This window comes from Apteryx mantelli, chromosome 17 (genome assembly GCF_036417845.1).
Source record: "Apteryx mantelli isolate bAptMan1 chromosome 17, bAptMan1.hap1, whole genome shotgun sequence".
Lineage (NCBI taxonomy): Eukaryota > Metazoa > Chordata > Aves > Apterygiformes > Apterygidae > Apteryx > Apteryx mantelli.
This window is the reverse complement of record NC_089994.1, coordinates 1,296,121-1,317,711: the sequence shown is the minus strand read 5'-3', so window position 1 is coordinate 1,317,711 and position 21,591 is coordinate 1,296,121. Positions and strand designations below refer to the sequence as shown.

Genomic DNA, 21,591 nt, shown 5'->3' with positions numbered 1-21,591 from the left:
CAGGCCTGGAGCTGTAGTTCCAGGTGCCTGTGCCTTTTCCACCCTGCAGCAGTGGCCTGCTGTGTCTGGTCCTTACTGGACATGTGCCGCTCACGCAAGAGTCCCCATAGGTCATCGGGGACAGTGGAATTTCTGTATTTTTCCCTCGTACAGGTCAGGAAGTGTTTTGCATCTCTGGTGTGACCAGGCAGGGTTGTCCCCAGGGGCTGGGGCTGTTCCTCTCAGCAACGGGGAGGGCAAGGAGAGTGTGAGGGGCTGTGTGGACTGGTAGTCATAGCTTTGCTCGGGACTGGGGCTAGTTAGGCATCAGCTATGAGGAGCAGTGGTGCTGGGAGGGCTTGGTGCAGAGCTGTCCTGTTATGCAGCACAAGAGAAAGTCCTCAAGGAAACGTGATCAGCACTGTTTCTGTCCAAGGAGCCTAGAACAGGCTGAGAGACCCTGGAACAGCCACAGGTACCTCACAGCAGCCCCAGGGACACTGTGTCCCTGCCTCCCAAGGTCATTGCATTCAGGTACCTTTAACTGTGTGGAAAGAGCCTGTAGGAGGCCTGGGCATGCATACAGAGAATCCCCAGTTGCCTCTAAGGAACTGGAACTATAAGTATTTTCTTTGCAAAGATGCGATCTCTTTGATGCCTTGCTGCTGCTTCTGTGTTGCTTGGTACCCAGGTCTACTGTGTTCAGAGCCACCCTTCTTGCTGCCCTCTGCTCTGTCTCAGCTGCTGGCCAGAGCAAAAGGGGTGTGCGGCTAAACACGAGGCCAGGGTGTCTCAGCTGCCTGCTATAGGACAAACAGGAAGGGGAATCGGTGACAGGAAATGAAAGTACATGTGGATGAGAAACAGCTGCTTTAGAGGACTAAGATGCAACTGAGATGCAACAGGGGCAACTGAGAGGAGTAGAAGTAATGGGGGAAAATGGTGATGAGGAAGGTGTGTTGTTAGACGCAGTACAGTGGAGAAGAGAGGGAAAAATTGCTCCTATGATGAAATAAAAACTGTTCTCAAGAGATATTTGCTTTTTGCCCTTCAGGTTATGAATCTGCATGACTTCCTGAGAACTTTTCTGAGCATGTGGTGTTGTGGGTCACGACTGCCTGGGCAGCGGTCCCTAATGTGATATGTGCTAATTTGTTGCATCAAAGTGAGAAACAGCCTTGGGAACATCTTGTATTGTGGTATGTACTAATTTGTTACATCAGTGAGAAACAGCCTTGGGAACATCTGTGGGAACATCCTACAGCCTGTGGTGGGGGGCATGTACTCCGCCTGAGAAAATTGAGCTGAGCTAGCGAAGTAGCAATGTTAGTTTAGATAGCCTAATATGGCACACAATGCAGAGGAAGACTCCAGCCTAATCCCCACGACCACCAGAGGGCTGAAGAAGACCCCCTAGCAACAGCCAGCGCAACCGCAGAAGTTACAGGAGGTACCCCGTATACCCGGAACTGGAATCGCATATAAGGAGACTGTGAGGGGGGGTTGCGCGCGCCGTTGGTGGAGCAGGAGACTCCCCCCGGCCGCCCAGCGCTGTTTTGCTTACTTGTGACTTGCTCAATTATTTTATAAATTGGAATTTATGCAACCTGGCCCCAGTGGTTGTCAATTTGTCACGTTTACCTATAACAATTTTGGTGCCGTGACTCGGATACAGGCTTCCCTGGTTTCGGGACTCTGACTCAGGGGGGGCACCCCATCCCGTTTTCGGATGGCCCCTGAGTGGGTGGTTCCCCTACCATAACCTGTATTTCCGAACCCTAAATCAGGACAAGTAAGCAAAAGAACTGCAGTACCCCATAAACTTTGTGCACGAAGATCCGAACGAAGACTCAGGACTGAGTGAGTATATGTATGCGGTTCCGTTCGGTTGGGGTGGGATACCCGGAGCATGTGAGACGTCCCCAGGGAACCGAGTGAGCGCGGATCCTCCAGGAGAGGGGGTCCTTAGCGCGGACCCTCCAGGAGAGGGGGTCCTTGTGTAACAGGGGGCGGAGTGAGTGCGGACCCTCCAGGAGAGGGGGTCCTTGGTGCGGACCCTCCAGGAGAGGGGGTCCTTGTGTAGCGGGGGACCGAAAAGGGGCACCCGACAGCCGACTGGGCCGCCCTCTGCGAAGGGACAACCGTCCTAGCAGTAGAGACTCGGGTGGTGTGAGTGTGGTCCCCTGCGGAGAGAAAGAGAGTTGTAAAAGAAAGTGACTGAGGTGGGTGCTCCGGAAGATGGGACAGAAAAAGAGCAAGTCTTCTGATCCCATAGAGGGCTTTACGGTACGGTTACCGGATATACCGCCCGATAGCCCTTTAGGATTAATGATTAAGTATTGGAACGATTGGCCCTCCAGAAAAGGCAAAAGCCGGAAAAAAAAAAAAAAAGAGAAAAAGAAAAAAAGGTATATTACTGTATGCAAGTATGGGGTGGGAAGCAGATTAGAAGAGACCACCTTTATTGGCAAGTATACGGGTCTTTTGAAAATTGGATATGTCAGGCTCTATATATATATGTGAAATCAAAAGAGCCCTTTAGTTTAGAAGAAAGTGAGTATGCTAGTTTATGGATAAGACCAGATACTCGGACCATGATATTTACCCTGAAAGAGAAAGGTCCGAGGAAGAAAAATAAAATGCTGGAGGAACTTCCCGTTTTTCCTCCCCCCCCCATATTCCCTCAGCTCCGGCTCAGAATGCCGAGCATCAGACGCATATGTCTGATCTAAGGACCATAATGGTTCAGGGAATCAGGGAATCTGTTCCCAGGGGGCAAAATATTAATAAGGCCTTCATGGAACAACAGAAGAAGGACGAAACACCAACAGAATGGCTCGAGAGACTTAGGAAAAATCTGCAACTTTATTCCGGGGTAGACCCCAGTACCCCTGTGGGACAGGCTCTATTGAAAACAGTTTGTAGCAAAGGCCTTTCCAGATATCAGAAGGAAGTTAGAGAAGTTAGATGATTGGCAAGATAGAGGACTGGACGAATTGCTGAGGGAAGCTCAGAAAGTGTATGTGTGAAGGGAGGAGGAAACCCATTGGCGGCAGGCAAAGATTCTGGTGGCAGGAGTCCGAGAAGGACAGAGAGGAATCCAGGCGCAACCCCCTAGGTCGTATAACAGACCTAAGAGAAAGTCACTTCACCAAGAAGGACAACCCAGAGAAGTTGTGACGGGGGACTTGAGGCAGGTTGAGTGTTTTTATTGCCAGAAAAAAGGGCATCTGAAGAGGAATTGTAAGAAGCGAATGCAGGATGAGCAAATGTTCCAAGAAGATTAGGGGGGTCAGGGGCTCTATCTGCTGGGGACTCATAAAGGAACCGAGCCCTTGATAAAACTGAAATTGGGTCCCCAGCGACAAGAAGTAGAATTCCTTGTGGATTCTGGGGCAGAAAGATCTACTGTCCAAACGGTACCCTGGGGGTGTAAACCATCCCCAGAGAAATTACAAGTGATAGGAGCTAAGGGAGAACCCTTTAAGGTCCCAGTAATTAAAAATGTGGAAATAGAATCAGACTCTCGACTAAGTGTTGGATCCTTTTTATTAGTTCCCGAAGCTGAATATAATTTACTGGGCCGAGATATGATGGTTGAATTAGGAGTCAATTTAGAAGTAGAGAATCAAGAATTAGTTATAAAATTATGCACCCTTACTATTGAAGATGAGGCCAAAATTAACCCTGAAGTTTGGTATACCCCAGAATCAGTAGGAAGACTAGATATTGCTCCCTTTGAAGTGAGTATACGAAATCCAGAAATCCCTGTTAGAGACAAGCAATATCCAGTGTCACAGGAAGGGAGGCAAGGACTCCGACCAGTAATCCAGAGGCTAATAAATCAAAGGTTACTGGAGCCTTGTATGTCTCCCCATAATACCCCCACCCCATACTCCGTGTGTTGGCTGAAGAGCCTGTCTGCCCCATGTGCGGCTCCAGGCACAGAGCGATGAGACAGCCCCCGCCCTGGCAAGGAGCCCCCTTCCCGCATCAGCCCCTACACCGCCCCGGGAAGGCAGGATGAGACCCCGGCTGCTCCTGGGCTGAGCACCCTGCTTGGGGTCCCAGCAGGCGCTGCGAGAAGTGGGGTGCAGGCTTCCCCCTTCTCCCCGCTGGAGACGCTGCTGCCCTGGCCGGCGGTGGCAGCAGCCCCAGGCCCCCCCCAGCAGGCAGGTAGTGGGGTGACGGTGCCTCCCCCAGCCCAGCACCGCCTGTGCTGCTCCGCGCGCCGAGGCGGCTCGCTGTCTTCCTCTGCTTTAGTCTGGTGCTTGGAGCTGGGGCCCCACCTCAGCTCTGCAAAACAGAGACCTCCACTAGATGTAGCCATTCACCGAGTTAACCCTGGAGACAAGGTTTTAATTAAAACCTGGAAAGACTCGTCCTTGACTCCCCGCTGGGAGGGACCTTTTCTTGTCTTACTTACCACAGACACTGCTATTCGTACCGCAGAGCGAGGATGGACACACGCTAGCAGAATTAAAGGACCGATTTCAGAATCATCGTGGGAAGCCTTTGGAAATCCAGACAATTTAAAAGTAACCTTTAAGAAGAAACCTGGAATCCTCGATAAGTGAGACCACATTTTGTAAAACCTAACATAGTATTTGTTATAACCCCACATTGTATTTGTTATCCCTTTGTGTGTTATGCATGTGGGGTTTGTAAAGGGAAGTAGTGGACTCATTGTTAGTACGGGTATCTCCCTAGCGGCATTTGCCGCCCTTGTTACGACAAAATTGACTTATTAGACATTAAAAGATCTTAAGAAAAGGTCGGTAGAATGGTGGGAAGCCTTTGTTAAAGGAGTACAACCTGAGAAAGGTTGTACCCATGCCAACCACCCCGATCACATAAGGCTAAAATTAAAAACACCAATTGTAGGTGGACTGTGCCGTATGTTGGGTGTCTCTCTCAAAAAACTGGGAAGCCTTTCAAATCAGAAAGGCACATAAAGGAGGTTCCCCTGAAGAATACGGCTGCTGTCGAGAAGACAGGTACACCCTGCTGCTCTGAGCAAAAGAGTAGGCAGAGGAGACAGAGACGTATAGAGACTGTGGGGATTGAGGCCGACAAGCCACCTCCTAAGCAGGAATACCTAAAGTTATAAGATCCAGACTTTTTAAAGTCCCAGAGACACCTGGCATCACGGATCGCCCCTCCAAGGCATTAAGAGTTTGTAAAGTATCCGTTAAACCAAGCCATGGGTCCACTACTCCTCTGGAAGATGATTGTGCTGGGCTTATTAGGAAGACGAATCAAAGGGGAACATAACGTACACCAACCCTTTAAATGGTCATTAATAAGGTGGGAAGATCAAAAAGTGATCCAAGTGCGAAGTGTACCCGGGAGCCCTACATTCACACCTACCTTGTGTGAATTGGTACCCACTGAGCCATGTTTGAGTCGAAGAGAGTTCGGGAAACCGTTTTACTTTTGTCCTAGTTCTAATCCTGGGCGAGGATACTGTAACTACCCAAACTCTTATTATTGTGCTTATTGGGGATGTGAAACTATAGCCTCTGATTGGGCCCCAGGAGCAGGGTCAGATAAGTTTTTATCAGTAAAATGGGGGCCTTCTGGGTGTACCCCCCCCAAAGAGGATTTCCAGCTGGGGTATCGGGGAAATCCCCACTATACCCCCCCGGGAACTTGTAAACATTTAGTGATAAATATCACCCGTCCAGAGGATCCGGGATGGTTTTTGGGAAAGACCTGGGGAGTCCGGTTCTGGGAGTCCGGGACCGATAGAGGTGGATTAATTTTCATAAAGAAAGAAAGTGTGCGACCCACTCCTCAAGCAATAGGGCCGAATCTAGTTGTTAAAGGGGTGGAATCAAGAATCAAACCCACGAGTATGATCATGAATTCGACAAGTATTCCTATGAACCACCCCACCCTGAAAGATACTGTTGTAATCTCGGAAAGTAAAGCCACAGAGAGGGTAGACAATCCTCTGTGGAAGGTTGTGCAAGCAACCTACAAAGTATTAAATGCTACAACCCCTAGTATAACTACCCATTGCTGGTTATGCTACGATATAAGACCCCCTTTTTATGAAGCAATAGGAGTAAATATGACATATACTTTAAGCAGGGATTCCGACTCACATTGTCAATGGGAAGATAAGAAGAAGGGGTTAACCATGGAACAGGTTACGGGAATGGGAATGTGTATTGGCAAGGTACCAAAATCAAAAAGAAAGTTGTGTGGATCTATAACATTGCAAACCTACACCTCCGAAATTGGATGGATTATTCCCACCAAAGGAACTAGATGGATATGCTCAAAAACGGGCCTAACTCCCTGTGTCTCCCTAAAGGTACTCAGTGGGTCCCCAGAATATTGTATACAAGTGGAAGTAGTTCCAAGGATCTTGTACCATCCAGAAAATGTGATGTACGATCATTGGGACACCCCTCACCCAGTCCGAGTAAAGAGGGAACCATTCACCGCAATTACTATAGCCACCTTACTGGGTCTTGGGGCAGTGGGAGCGGGAACCGGAATTTCCTCCTTAGTGATGCAACAGCAGAGCCTTAGCACTCTACGGGCAGCTGTGGATGAGGACTTAGAACGAATAGAAAAATCCATTACAGCTTTAGAAAAGTCGTTGACATCGCTATCAGAAGTAGTGTTACAGAACAGAAGAGGGATGGACCTCTTATTTTTGCAACAGGGAGGATTGTGTGCAGCCTTAGGAGAAGAATGTTGTTTTTACGCGGATCATACAGGAGTTGTCAGGGATACTATGGCAAAATTGAGAGAAGGCCTTGAAAAACGTAAAAAGGAAAGAGAAGCCCAGCAAGGGTGGTATGAATCATGGTTCAGTCGTTCTCCTTGGCTAACAACCTTATTGTCTGCAATAGCGGGTCCATTAACTTTACTAGTACTTGTGTTGACCTTTGGGCCGTGTATAGTAAATAAAATTATTAACTTAGCAAAAAGCAGACTCGAAGCTGCCCACCTACTGTTGATAAAAAGTCAATATAAACAACTAAATGAAGATGAGAGTAAGCATAACCCTATGCTCTCCCTGGCACAGGAGGCTGTTGCTCGATTTGATGAACAAATTAGAAGGGACCAAAACAAAAAGGGGGGAATTGTGATATGTGCTAATTTGTTGCATCAAAGTGAGAAACAGCCTTGGGAACATCTTGTATTGTGGTATGTACTAATTTGTTACATCAGCGAGAAACAGCCTTGGGAACATCTGTGGGAACATCCTACAGCCTGTGGTGGGGGGCATGTACTCTGCCTGAGAAAATTGAGTTGAGCTAGCGAAGCGGCAATGTTAGTTTAGATAGCCTAATATGGCACACAATGCAGAGGAAGACTCCAGCCTAATCCCCACGACCACCAGAGGGCTGAAGAAGACCCCCTAGCAACAGCCGGCGCAACCGCAGAAGTTACAGGAGGTGCCCCGTATACCCGGAACTGGAATCGCATATAAGGAGACTGTGAGGGGGGGTTGTGCGCGCCGTTGGTGAAGCAGGAGACTCCCCCCCGGCCGCCCAGCGCTGTTTTGCTTACTTGTGACTTGCTCAATTATTTTATAAATTGGAATTTATGCAACCCGGCCCGAGTGGTTGTCAATTTGTCACGTTTACCTATAACAATTTTGGTGCCGTGACTCGGATACAGGCTTCCCTGGTTTCGGGACTCTGACTCAGGGGAGGCGCCCCATCCCGTTTTCGGATGGCCCCTGAGTGGGTGGTTCCCCTACCATAACCTGTATTTCCGAACCCTAAATCAGGACAAGTAAGCAAAAGAACTGCAGTACCCCGTAAACTTTGTGCACGAAGATCCGAACGAAGACTCAGGACTGAGTGAGTATATGTATGCGGTTCCGTTCGGTTGGGGTGGGATACCCGGAGCACGTGAGAAGTCCCCAGGGGACGGAGTGAGCGCGGATCCTCCAGGAGAGGGGGTCCTTAGCGCGGACCCTCCAGGAGAGGGGGTCCTTGTGTAACAGGGGGCGGAGTGAGTGCGGACCCTCCAGGAGAGGGGGTCCTTGGTGCGGACCCTCCAGGAGAGGGGGTCCTTGTGTAGCGGGGGACCGAAAAGGGGCACCCGACAGCCGACTGGGCCGCCCTCTGTGAAGGGACAACCGTCCTAGCAGTAGAGACTCGGGTGGTGTGAGTGCGGTCCCCTGCGGAGAGAAAGAGAGTTGTAAAAGAAAGTGACTGAGGTGGGTGCTCCGGAAGATGGGACAGAAAAAGAGCAAGTCTTCTGATCCCATAGAGGGCTTTACGGTACGGTTACCGGATATACCGCCCGATAGCCCTTTAGGATTAATGATTAAGTATTGGAACGATTGGCCCTCCAGAAAAGGCAAAAGCCGAAAAAAAATAATAATAATAATAATAATAATTTAAAAAATGGTATATTACTGTATGCAAGTATGGGGTGGGAAGCAGATTAGAAGAGACCACCTTTATTGGCAAGTATACGGGTCTTTTGAAAATTGGATATGTCAGGCTCTATATATATATGTGAAATCAAAAGAGCCCTTTAGTTTAGAAGGAAGTGAGTATGTTAGTTTATGGATAAGACCAGATACTCGGACCATGATATTTACCCTGAAAGAGAAAGGTCCGAGGAAGAAAAATAAAATGCTGGAGGAACTTCCCGTTTTTCCTCCCCCCCCCATATTCCCTCAGCTCCGGCTCAGAATGCCGAGCATCAGACGCATATGTCTGATCTAAGGACCATAATGGTTCAGGGAATCAGGGAATCTGTTCCCAGGGGGCAAAATATTAATAAGGCCTTCATGGAACAACAGAAGAAGGACGAAACACCAACAGAATGGCTCGAGAGACTTAGGAAAAATCTGCAACTTTATTCCGGGGTAGACCCCAGTACCCCTGTGGGACAAGCTCTATTGAAAACAGTTTGTAGCAAAGGCCTTTCCAGATATCAGAAGGAAGTTAGAGAAGTTAGATGATTGGCAAGATAGAGGACTGGATGAATTGCTGAGGGAAGCTCAGAAAGTGTATGTGCGAAGGGAGGAGGAAACCCATTGGCGGCAGGCAAAGATTCTGGTTGCAGCAGTCCGAGAAGGACAGAGAGGAATCCAGGCACAACCCCCTAGGTCGTATAACAGACCTAAAAGGAAGCCACCTCACCAAGAAGGACAACCCAGGGAAGTTGTGACGAGGGACTTGAGGCAGGTTGAGTGTTTTTATTGCCAGAAAAAAGGGCATCTGAAGAGAAATTGCAGGAAACGAATGCAGGATGAGCAAATGTTCCAAGAAGAGTAGGGGGAGGTCAGGGGCTCTATCTGCTGGGGACTCATGAAGGAACCGAGCCCTTGATAAAATTGAAATTAGGTCCCCAGCGACAAGAAGTAGAATTCCTTGTGGATTCTGGGGCAGAAAGATCTACTGTCCAAATGGTACCCTGGGGGTGTAAACCATCCCCAGAGAAATTACAAGTGATAGGAGCTAAGGGAGAACCCTTTAAGGTCCCAGTAATTAAAAATGTGGAAATAGAATCAGACTCTCGATTAGGTGTTGGATCCTTTTTATTAGTTCCCGAAGCTGAATATAATTTACTGAGCCAAGATATGATGGTTGAATTAGGAGTCAATTTAGAAGTAGAGAATCAAGAATTAGTTATAAAATTATGCACCCTTACTATTGAAGATGAGGCCAAAATCAACCCTGAAGTTTGGTATACCCCAGAATCAGTAGGAAGACTAGATATTGCTCCCTTTGAAGTGAGTATACGAAATCCAGAAATCCCTGTTAGAGACAAGCAATGTCCAATGTCACAGGAAGGGAGGCAAGGACTCCGACCAGTAATCCAGAGGCTAATAAATCAAAGGTTACTGGAGCCTTGTATGTCTCCCCATAATACCCCCACCCCATAATCCGTGTGTTGGCTGAAGAGCCTGTCTGCCCCATGTGCGGCTCCAGGCACAGAGCGATGAGACAGCCCCCGCCCTGGCAAGGAGCCCCCTTCCCGCATCAGCCCCTACACCGCCCCGGGAAGGCAGGATGAGACCCCAGCTGCTCCTGGGCTGAGCACCCTGCTTGGGGTCCCAGCAGGCGCTGCGAGAAGTGGGGTGCAGGCTTCCCCCTTCTCCCCGCTGGAGACGCTGCTGCCCTGGCCGGCGGTGGCAGCAGCCCCAGGCCCCCCCCAGCAGGCAGGTAGTGGGGTGACGGTGCCTCCCCCAGCCCAGCACCGCCTGTGCTGCTCCGCGCGCCGAGGCGGCTCGCTGTCTTCCTCTGCTTTAGTCTGGTGCTTGGAGCTGGGGCCCCACCTCAGCTCTGCAAAACAGAGACCTCCACTAGATGTAGCCATTCACCGAGTTAACCCTGGAGACAAGGTTTTAATTAAAACCTGGAAAGACTCGTCCTTGACTCCCCGCTGGGAGGGACCTTTTCTTGTCTTACTTACCACAGACACTGCTATTCGTACCGCAGAGCGAGGATGGACACACGCTAGCAGAATTAAAGGACCGATTTCAGAATCATCGTGGGAAGCCTTTGGAAATCCGGACAATTTAAAAGTAACCTTTAAGAAGAAACCTGGAATCCTCGATAAGTGAGACCACATTTTGTAAAACCTAACATAGTATTTGTTATAACCCCACATTGTATTTGTTATCCCTTTGTGTGTTATGCATGTGGGGTTTGTAAAGGGAAGTAGTGGACTCATTGTTAGTACGGGTATCTCCCTAGCGGCATTTGCCGCCCTTGTTACGACAAAATTGACTTATTAGACATTAAAAGATCTTAAGAAAAGGTCGGTAGAATGGTGGGAAGCCTTTGTTAAAGGAGTACAACCTGAGAAAGGTTGTACCCATGCCAACCACCCCGATCACATAAGGCTAAAATTAAAAACACCAATTGTAGGTGGACTGTGCCGTATGTTGGGTGTCTCTCTCAAAAAACTGGGGAGCCTTTCAAATCAGAAAGGCACATAAAGGAGGTTCCCCTGAAGAATACGGCTGCTGTCGAGAAGACAGGTACACCCTGCTGCTCTGAGCAAAAGAGTAGGCAGAGGAGACAGAGACGTATAGAAACTGTGGGGATCAAGGCCGACAAGCCACCTCCTAAGCAGGAATACCTAAAGTTATAAGACCCAGACTCTTTAAAGTCCCAGAGACACCTGGCATCACGGATCGCCCCTCCAAGGCATTAAGGGTTTGTAAAGTATCCGTTAACCAAGCCATGGGTCCACTACTCCTCTGGAAGATGATTGTGCTAGGCTTATTAGGAAGACGAATCAAAGGGGAACATAATGTACACCAACCCTTTAAGTGGACATTAATAAGGTGGGAGGATCAAACAGCGATCCAAGTACGAAGTGTACCCGGGAGTCCCACATTCACAGCTACCTTGTGTGAGTTGGCACCTATAGAACCATGTCTAGATCACATGGGTTTTTACTTTTGTCCTAGTTCTAATCCTGGGCGGGGGTATTTTAACTATCCAAACTCCTATTATTGTGCTTATTGGGGGTGTGAAACTATAGCCTCGGATTGGGCCCCAGGAGCAGGGTCGGATAAGTTTATTAAGGTCCAGTGGGGACCTTATGGCTGTACACCTTCCAATGGGAGGTCCAGTACAGGTTCGCGCCCTTATTCGGCTTTTGGCAATCAGGGTAACTGTAAGCACCTGATGATAAACATTACCCGCCCGGAGGACCCAGGATGGTTTTTGGGAAAGACCTGGGGGGTCCGGTACTGGGAACCCGGGACCGATAGGGGAGGATTATTTACCATAAAGAAAGAAAGTGTGCGACCTACTCCTCAAGCGATAGGGCTGAATCTAGTTGTTAAAAGGGTGGAATCAAGAATCAAACCAACGGGGGCGATCATGAATCCGACAAGTATTCCTATGAATCACCCCACCCCGAAAGATACTGTTGTAATCTCAGAAAGTAAAGCCACAGAGAGGGTAGACAATCCTCTGTGGAAGGTTGTGCAAGCAACCTACAAAGTATTAAATGCTACAACTCCTAGTATAACTACCCATTGCTGGTTATGCTACGACATAAGACCCCCTTTTTATGAAGCAATAGGAGTAAATATGACATATACCTTAAGCAATGATTTCGACTCACATTGTCAATGGGAAGATAAGAAGAAGGGGTTGACCGTGGAACAAGTTACGGGAATGGGAATGTGTATTGGCAAAGTACCAAAATCAAAAAGAAAGCTGTGTGGGTCTATAACATTGCAAACCTACACCTCCGAAAATGGATGGATTATTCCCACCAAAGGAACTAGATGGATATGCTCAAAAATGGGCCTAACTCCCTGTGTCTCCCTAAAGGTACTCAGTGGGTCCCCAGAATATTGTATACAAGTGGAAGTAGTTCCAAGGATCTTGTACCATCCAGAAAATGTGATGTACGATCATTGGGACACCCCTCACCCGGTCCGAGTAAAGAGGGAACCATTCACCGCAATTACTATAGCCACCTTACTGGGTCTTGGGGCAGTGGGAGCGGGAACCGGAATTTCCTCCTTAGTGATGCAACAGCAGAGCCTTAGCACTCTACGGGCAGCTGTGGATGAGGACTTAGAATGAATAGAAAAATCCATCACCGCCTTAGAAAAGTCGTTAACATCACTATCAGAAGTAGTGTTACAGAACAGAAGAGGGATGGACCTCTTATTTTTGCAACAGGGAGGATTGTGTGCAGCCCTAGGAGAAGAATGTTGTTTTTACGCGGATCATACAGGAGTTGTCAGGGATACTATGGCGAAATTGAGAGAAGGCCTTGAAAAACGTAAAAAGGAAAGAGAAGCCCAGCAAGGGTGGTATGAATCATGGTTCAGTCGTTCTCCCTGGCTAACAACTTTATTGTCTGCAATAGCGGGTCCATTAGCTTTACTAGTACTTGTGTTGACCTTTGGGCCGTGTATAGTAAATAAAATTATTAACTTAGCAAAAAGCAGACTCGAAGCTGCCCACCTACTGTTGATAAAAAGTCAATATAAACAACTAAATGAAGATGAGAGTAAGCATAACCCTATGCTCTCCCTGGCACAGGAGGCTGTTGCTCGATTTGATGAACAAATTAGAGGGGACCAAAACAAAAAGGGGGGATTGTGATATGTGCTAATTTGTTGCATCAAAGTGAGAAACAGCCTTGGGAACATCTTGTATTGTGGTATGTACTAATTTGTTACATCAGTGAGAAACAGCCTTGGGAACATCTGTGGGAACATCCTACAGCCTGTGGTGGGGGGCATGTACTCCGCCTGAGAAAATTGAGCTGAGCTAGCGAAGTAGCAATGTTAGTTTAGATAGCCTAATATGGCACACAATGCAGAGGAAGACTCCAGCCTTCATCCCCACGACCACCAGAGGGCTGAAGAAGACCCCCTAGCAACAGCCGGCGCAACCGCAGAAGTTACAGGAGGTACCCCGTATACCCGGAACTGGAATCGCATATAAGGAGACTGTGAGGGGGGGTTGCGCGCGCCGTTGGTGGAGCAGGAGACTCCCCCCGGCCGCCCAGCACTGTTTTGCTTACTTGTGACTTGCTCAATTATTTTATAAATTGGAATTTATGCAACCTGGCCCCAGTGGTTGTCAATTTGTCACGTTTACCTATAACACTAACTTGTCTGCCAAGACTATGCAACAGCTGACAGCTGCCTGTGGAATGAAAGCAAAGGCCAACTTCTCAGAGGTAAGAGATAGGGTCCAAGCAGGAAGATTATGGCGGGTGAGTTAATGCCCCAGAATCTTCAGTTTTCCCCCTTGTCTCCCCAGGACTCACACATTTGCTCCCTAGTTCCCTCAGGACCTATCTATTTGCCTTTAGGTGTGCTCCAAGGCACTGCATTTGTTCTCCTGTCCATTAAGAAGTCTTTGTTTCTCTCTAGATCCTGCAAGATTACAAGGATCGCTCTGGAGCCCTTCTTCATGCACTGGAGCCCTCTGTCGGCCCTCCAGTCCCTTTAGCAGCTGTCCGTTCTGCTTTGGCCCCCTCCTTTGGCCTTTTAGTTTCCACCCGCAGACCTCTGTTGGCCCTCTAGACCCCTTAGTGCCCCCTCTAGTGCACTCTGGACTACTCTTTCAGCCTTCTTTTGTGCCCCAGAGCCATCTTCTGGCCTTCCAGCCCCTTTCACACCCCTCAAGTCCCTTCTGAACACCTCTGGAGGCCTTTGTTGTGCCCCGGAGCCCTGCTTTGGTCACCCGGCCCTCTCAGCAACCCTCTAGTCTGCCCTGGACCCGTCTTTTGGCCAAAATTGTGCTCCAGAGCTGTCTTCTGGCCCCCCAGCCCTCTGTGGAACCCTGTAGTCTCCTCAGAGTCCCTCCGGAGCCCTCCGTTGGCCCTCCAGCCCCTTTAGCAGCCCTCTATTCTGCTTTGGCCCCCTCCTTTGGCCTTTTGGTTTACACCCACAGACCTCTGTTGGCCCTCTAGACCCCTTAGCACCATTCTGGTCCCCTCGGAACCTTTCCAAAGGCCTTTGTCATGCCCCAAAGCTGTCTTGTGACCCTAGAGTCCCCTTAGGACCCGTCTAGTCTGCTCAGAACCCTTCCCAACATCTTTGTTGTGCCCTGGAGCCCTCTTTTGGCCATTCACATCCCATAGGAGCTCTTCTGTCTCCTCAGAGCACCTCCAGAGGTCTTTCTTGTTGCCCTGTTTTTATGTCTTGGCCGTGTAGTCTCCTCAGAAGCCCTCTGGTCTGCTCAGAACCCCTCGTGGGGTGCTTGTTGTGCCCCAGAGCTGTCCAGCACACACCCCCCCCCCAGCCCCCTTCAGAACCCTCTAGTCTCCTCAGAAGCCTTCCACGTTTCTTCCTTGTTCCCCAGAGTGGTGTTTTGGCCATGTAGAGCACTTAGCACCTCCCTAGTGTGTTCTGGACTACTCTTTCAGCTTCCTTCTGCCCCAGAGCTGTATCTTGGCCCTCTAGACCCCTTAGGACCCCTCTTGTTCCCCCAGAACACCTCCGGAGACCTTGGTTGTGCCCCAGAGCTGTCTTCTGGCCCTCTACACCCTGCAGAACCTCTCTTGTCCCCTCAGACCACCTCTGGAGGTCTTCCTTGCTCCCCAGCTTTTACTTTTTTGCCCATCTAGTGCCCCTAGGACCGCTCTAGGGTGTTCTGGGCTACTTTTTTGCCTTCCTTGTTTCCCAGAGCTGTATCTTGGCCCTTTAGGACCCCGGTAGACCCCTCAGAATCCCTCCGGAGCCCTTCCTCATGCCCTGGAGCCCTCTGTTGGCTGTCTAGCTTCTTTAGCAGCCCTCTGTTCTGCTGTGGCCCTCCTTTAGCCTTTTAGTTTCCCCCTGCAGGCCTTTGTTGGCCCTCTAGACCCCTTAGCGCCCCCTCTAGTGCACTCTGGACTACTCTTTCAGCCTTCTTTTGTGCCCCAGAGCTGTCTTCTGGCCTTCCAGCCCCCTTTGGAACCCAGTAGTCTCCTTAGAACCCCTCCAGGTTTCTTCCTTGTTCCCCAGAGTCATTGTCTGGCCATGTAGGCCCCTTAGCACCCCTCTAGTGCACTCTGGACTACTCTTTTGGCCTTCCTTTTTCCCCAGCACTGTCTTCTGGCCCTCCAGCCCCCTTAGGATGCCTGTAGTCCCCTCAGAATCCCTCCAGAGCCCTTCTTCATGCCCGGGAGCCCTCTGTTGGCCATCCAGCCTCTTTAGCAGCCCTCTGTTCTGCTTTGGCTCCCTCCTTTGGCCTTTTAGTTTCCACCTGCAGACCTCTGTTGGCCCTCTAGACCCCTTAGCACCACTCTAGTCCCCTCGGAACCCTTCCAAAGGCCTTTGTCATGCCCCAAAGCTGTCTTGTGACCCTAGAGTCCCCTTAGGACCCGTCTAGTCCGCTCAGAACCCTTCCCAACATCTTTGTTGTGCCCCGGAGCCCTCTTTTGGCCCTCCGCTTCCCATAGGACATCTCCTGTCCCCTCAGAGCACCTCCAGAGATCTTTCTTGTTGCCCTGTTTTTATGTCTTGGCCATGTAGTCTCCTTAGGAGCCCTCTGGTCTGCTCAGAAGCCTTCCAGGTTTCTTCCTTGTTCCCCAGAGTCATGTTTTCTCCATGTAGAGCGCTTAGCACCCCCCTAGTGCATTCTGGACTACTCTTTCAGCTTCCTTCTGCCCCAGAGCTGTATCTTGGCCCTCTAGACCCCTTAGGACCCCTCTCGTTCCCCCAGAACACCTCCAGAGACCTTGGTTGTGCCCCAGAGCTGTCTTCTGGCCCTCCACACCCTGCAGAACCTCTCTTGTCCCCTCAGACCACCTCTGGAGGTCTTCCTTGCTCCCCAGTTTTTACTTTTTTGCCCATCTAGTCCCCCTAGGACCCCTCTAGGGTGTTCCGGACTACTCTTTTGGCCTTTCTTGTTCCCTAGAGTTGTCTTTTGGTTTCTAGCTCCTTTAGGACTTCTGTAGTGTTCTCAGAATTGTTCCTGAGGCCTTTTTTATGCCCTAGAGTGCTCTTTTCATCGTTCAGTTGCCTGAGCACCCCTGTTTTCCTCTGGGCCACTTGGGAGGCCTTGGTTGTCCTATTCTGGCTTCTTTTAGTTCCTCTCTAGTCTCCGTAAGAGATGTCTGATCTGTTCTGGATTCCTCTTTAGAGCTTTGTTGTTCTGCACAGATCTCTGTTTGTCCTGTAGAGCCCTGAGGAGCCCCTTTATTTTACTTTGGACTATTCTTTCAGCCTTCCTTTTGTTCCCAAGCTCTGTTTTGGCCCTTTAGACCTTGTAGGACCCCTCTAGTGCCTTCAGAACCTCTTTTGGAAGCCTTTTTTGTGCCCTAGAGCCCCGTGTTGGTTCTCCAGTCCTCTTAGCACCCCTCTTGTCTCCTTGTGTGTCTCATTCATCTAGAGAAACAGAGCTCGTGTTCCCCTGGAGATCTACCCATTTTGCCCACTGATCCCTTTTTCTAATTATTCTAGCTACTATATAGGAAACATCTCTCTTTGGAAGTACTCACATTACAGAAGCATACATGTTCCAGGAGTTTATTTTGATCTCTTGCTTTACCCTACAGGAAATGCCGCCCTGCTAGAACAGCTGTGCTATCTGCGGTTCTGAACCAATTACAGGAGTGTGGTATAGTGTGCCCTTTATAGGTTATGTGGAACGTTGTAGCTTTCTTCCTAAGCATAAGCAGAAGTGATTTCTAGTTTTTAATGCAAAGGCTAGTGCTAGTTAGGGTAAAAAATAACATACCTCCTGATATTATGGATACAGTATATGAAGTCTCAGTAACCAAGCAGATGGTCTGCTTCATCAAAGAGGTTTGTTTATCCTTTCTATGCTCTCCATTCTAGATATTGAGTGGAAGAAAAAGCCTTGCTTCTGCCTAGCCCTATGTATTTATGGGTGCCATTGGTTTGCCCCTCCTCTTCCAAGGGCTTGTGGGTGGGTCAGTGGGTGGGGTTAGGGTTATATAAAGCCAGGGTCTGGGGCCAGGGAATTCATTCTGCTTTTGTTCTGCTATGGGAGCAGTGCTCTGGAATTGCCTTGGCAAATAACAGTATTTGAGGAAGTGAAGCTACCCAGGAAGATTTATTGCTGCGTTTGGAGAAGCAAAGGCCATTCCTTAATGTAAGAGCAAGGGGATGGCTCAAGCTGGAGTTGTGAGCATGCCAGAAAGCTGTTTGTTGCAGGCAGTTTTTTTCTTGGGGTCAATATCTTGGTGTGGGGGTGTTCAGGGGTGAGAGAGGGCTTCTGAGTCTCCAGTTGTATCTTCTGTTACCTGTCAGTATTGTTTTCTGGTGTTTCTGTGTTTACTGTGGAAGGGATGGAGCTTCATCACTGGACTCTTTCAAGAGGATCACACTTGAGGATTTGTTTGTCCCTCTCCTGGACTGCAGACAAGAGGAGACAGCAGAGGTCCTGGGAAAACATTTCCTCTTACATTTACACCCTAGGTGTGGGGGGTGTGGGATGTTCAGGGTTTTTTTGTTTTTTTTTGTTTTTTTGGTAGCATCTCCAGTAACTGGGATGTGTGTGAGGTATTACTCTCATCAGCTAGTCTGGTTTCTGGCTCGCTTGGTAGATGTTTTGCTGCTCCTCAGAAATATTGTCAGCCGTGTTCAGGGAGAAACTGTGTGGGGTTTTTGTGGTATGTAGACTTGTAGAAAAGTCCTGACTTTATCTGAAAAGGGAAGGAAGCATCCTCCCTCACTTCAAGTGCAGTACAATGAGAAAGGAAGTCACGTCATTGGACACCAAACGCAACTGTGAGTAAGCGCATGTGCCCCAAGGGCTCAGAAACTAACCTACAAACAAGTAACAAGCTCACCTCTTTTCCTGCCCGAGCCTCAGCGCTGAGCGGGAAGAAACTGCTGGACTTCTCTGGACCACAAGGAAACCATTGGCAGTCTTGCCTGCCAGCTGCTTTGTTATATCTGTGCCCCTGAACCCACTGCCACATGCTCTTCTGTGGCTCTGCTTCTGACCCCTACCCTGGGTTCTGGGGCTGTATGCTTTGCTTTTTCAGGTAGTGTGTGGGCCTTTTGCAGGAATGGTTGAGGATTTCAGGTGAGGTAGAATGGGTGATGAGAATGGTGTTTCAGTTGTTCTAGGGCTGGTCAGTGCTGCCTGGCAGCACAGAAACTTTGTTTTGGTTTTGCAGGTGCTGTGGGTGTCCCCCCAGCCACAGTGTTGGAGTTTGGAATTGGCATGGCACAGGTGAGCGGAGCGCCCATGGGGCTTTGACAGAGGGTGCACTTGCGGATGAGGCTGGAGCTGACTGGCCTGGGGGTGACCGCTTGTTCTCTGGTTTGGCAGGTGATGACGGCAAATGAGGTGACTGAAGGAAGATCGGAGAAGATGCAGCTGCCATTGAGGATGCCTCCTCAGGACAGATGGTGACTCAGAGCACTGCAGAAGCTAAGTTGAGAGGCCACGGGTGCTGGTGTGTCTTGGCTGTGTGTGCGCTGACATAGTGTAGTATGGGCTCTTCTGGATGAGTGCTGTGTGTGAGGCAGAGGCGGTGGGGTGTGCCTGGCAGAAGGTGAGGGTGTGCTAGGCAAGGCAGCTCCAGCCTGTGTCTGTGTTGTTGTGTAGTCTATATGGTGTGTGTTGTAGTTGTGTTGTGTTTTGCTCAGGTCTTGATGATGCTCTTGTTCCTTTGTGCTCAAGGAGCACGGCCCACACTGTGCAGCACTAGTGTGGTAGGCATCCGTTGTCTTTTGCTTGGCCTGACTCATCAGCCTTGCACCAATGGATGGCGTCTTGTTCTGTGCAGCCATCTAAAAGCGGCGGTCTGTTGCACTGGCTTTGCATTGTAGCCATTTGTTGCCGGTCATCTTTGCAGCCATCTTTGAGATCTTGTTGGCCATTCTTCTTCCGTGTGTTTTTTGGCGTTCTTTCAGGGTTTTCTTCCCTGTGTTGTCACAGCTTCAGGTCTTTCTTGCTGGCCTCTTCTGCATCAATATTTCTTGCTTTTCCAGCCCCTTTCTGTCATGGGTGGTGGTATTAGACTCTTTTTTGGGCTTATCCAGAGCATCAGTGCTGCACAGTTGTGGCATCATAGAGCTTTCTGGCCAGCAGCGTCTTATACGTGGGAATAGTTCTTTTTGTGTAGGGCTCTATTGCATGTCTGTGTCTCATGTTTGTATGTCTGTCTGTGTGTTTGGGGCTGGAGCTGCCTTGCCTGTAGGTGTTAGCAATGGTAGTGTGTGGAGTGTGGCAGTGTTGGACTGGAATGGTGATTGGTCAGCATCTGTGTGCTGCACTTTATGTTGTTGTTTTGCAGATGTGGCACAGTGGTGCGAGTGCCTGCAGGGGACTGGGGAAGACAGGGTCATGTCCTAAGAAGGTGAGCTAGAGATTTGTTGTTGGAAGCAATGTTGTGTGCAGTGGTTCCCGGATCCATTTTTGCTTTGTGCTTGTCAGTGTGGTGCGATGTGCAGAGTGGGTTGCTTGTGCTCAGGAGAGGCATGGCAAGGTGAGAGTTGGTCTGAGAGAGGAAGCAGAGCCTAGCAGAGGGCTGTTGTCTTGTTGGTGCTGTCCCTGTTGCTGTTCTAGTTTTACAGGTGTGGTGACAGGCTTTGGCATGGTGACCCATAGCATGTCAGTTGGGATGCGTGAGTGGAGCAGGCGTGATGTGCTTGATGTGGATGGGCTGTGGTTTTGCAGGCGTCACCTGAGTGCATGATTTCTCTTTGTTTGCAGGTTTTGCAGGAAGTTGTGGAGAGGAGACATTGAGTGCTGACAAGAGCCTGAGCAGGTGAGAGGAGGAGCTTGTTGGGTCAGAGGTTTATTGTGCGGTGGGTGGTGTTGGGCTTCCTGTTGGTGATGTCTTTTGCTCTTTTTTTCAGGTACAGTGTGGCCCTTTCCCAGGCATGGCTGAGGATTTCCGGTGAGTGGATTGGCGTCGGACATTGTGGGGCTGGTGAGTGTTGCCTGGCAGAAGAGTAATCAAGAGTAGGTCTTGATGTAGTTCTTGTTCCTTGTGCTCAAGGAGCATTCCATGCAGCACTAGCACGGTAGGCATCCGTTGTCTTTTGACTGGTCTGACTCATCAGCTTTGTGCTAGTGGATGGCATCTTGTTCTGTGCAGGCAGCTAAAAGGGGCTGTCCGTCGCTCCATCTTTGCATTGTGGCTGTTTGTGGCCGATCATCTCTGTGGCCCTCATCGAGGCCTTGTTGGCTGCTCCTCTTTTTAGACCGCTCTTGTTTTGCATCTTCCTGGCCTCCGTTCAGGGTTCTCTTCCCTGCGTTGTCACGTGCTTAGGTCTTTCTTGCCGGCCTCTTCTGCATCGATCTGCCTGGCTTTGCCGGGCCCTTTCTGTCACGGGCAGTGGCATTTGACTCTTTTCTGGGCTTGTCCAGAGCATCTGACTCACGCGGTTGTGGTGTTGTAGGGCTTTCTCTCTGGCAGTATCTTATGTGTATGAATAGCTCTTTTTCTGTAGGGCTTTCCTTCGTGTCTGTGTCTGATGTTTGTACCTATGTATGTTTGTTTTGTCTGATGTTTGCATGTCTGTTTGTTTGGGGCTGGAGCTGCCTTGCCTGTGGGTGTTAGCAATGGTAGCATGTAGAGTGTGGCAGTGATGGACTGGTGATCGGTCAGCATCTGTGTGCTGCACTTTATGTTGCTTTTTGTAGATGCGCTGCAGTGGTCTGAGTGCCTGAGGGAGATGGAGGAAAACAGGGTCATGTCCTAAGAAGGTGAGCTAGAGATTTGTTGTTGGAAGCAGAGTGTTATGGTCAGTGGTTCCCTAGCTAATTTGTTTTGTGCTTGTCCACATGGAGCAATGTGGAGAACGGGTTGCTTGTGTGCCGGAGGAGCATGGCAAGGTGAGTGTTGGTCTGAGAGAGGAAGCAGAGCCTAGTGTAGGGCTGTTATCTCGTTGGTGCTGTCCCTGTTGCCCACTGCTGTTCTGGTTTTACAGGTGTGTGGCAGGCCTTGGCATGATGACCCATGGTGTGGCAGTCAGGATTGGTGAGCAGAGCAGGTAAGGGTGTGGGAGCAAATGCTTGATGTGGATTTGCTGTGGTTTTGCAGGCGTCACCTGAGCGCATGATTTCTCTTTGTTTGCAGGTTTTGCAGGAAGTTGTGGAGAGGAGAAGTTGAGTGCTGACAAGAGCCTGAGCAGGTGAGAGGAGGAGCTTGTTGGGTCAGAAGTTTATTGTGCGGTGGGTGGTGTTGGGCTTCCTGTTGGTGATGTCTTTTGCTCTGTTT

The 21,591-nt window shown here is 49.5% G+C and overlaps 1 long non-coding RNA gene across 1 annotated transcript; it reads left to right on the top strand.

The window, feature by feature from the left end:
* The first annotated feature begins 7,618 nt into the window (after positions 1 to 7,618).
* LOC136993568 (uncharacterized) lies at positions 7,619 to 10,730 on the top strand. The gene is made up of 2 exons (XR_010885951.1): positions 7,619 to 7,808; positions 10,389 to 10,730. It is a non-coding gene; the product is annotated as an uncharacterized lncRNA (long non-coding RNA).
* Positions 10,731 to 21,591: the final 10,861 nt, after the last annotated feature.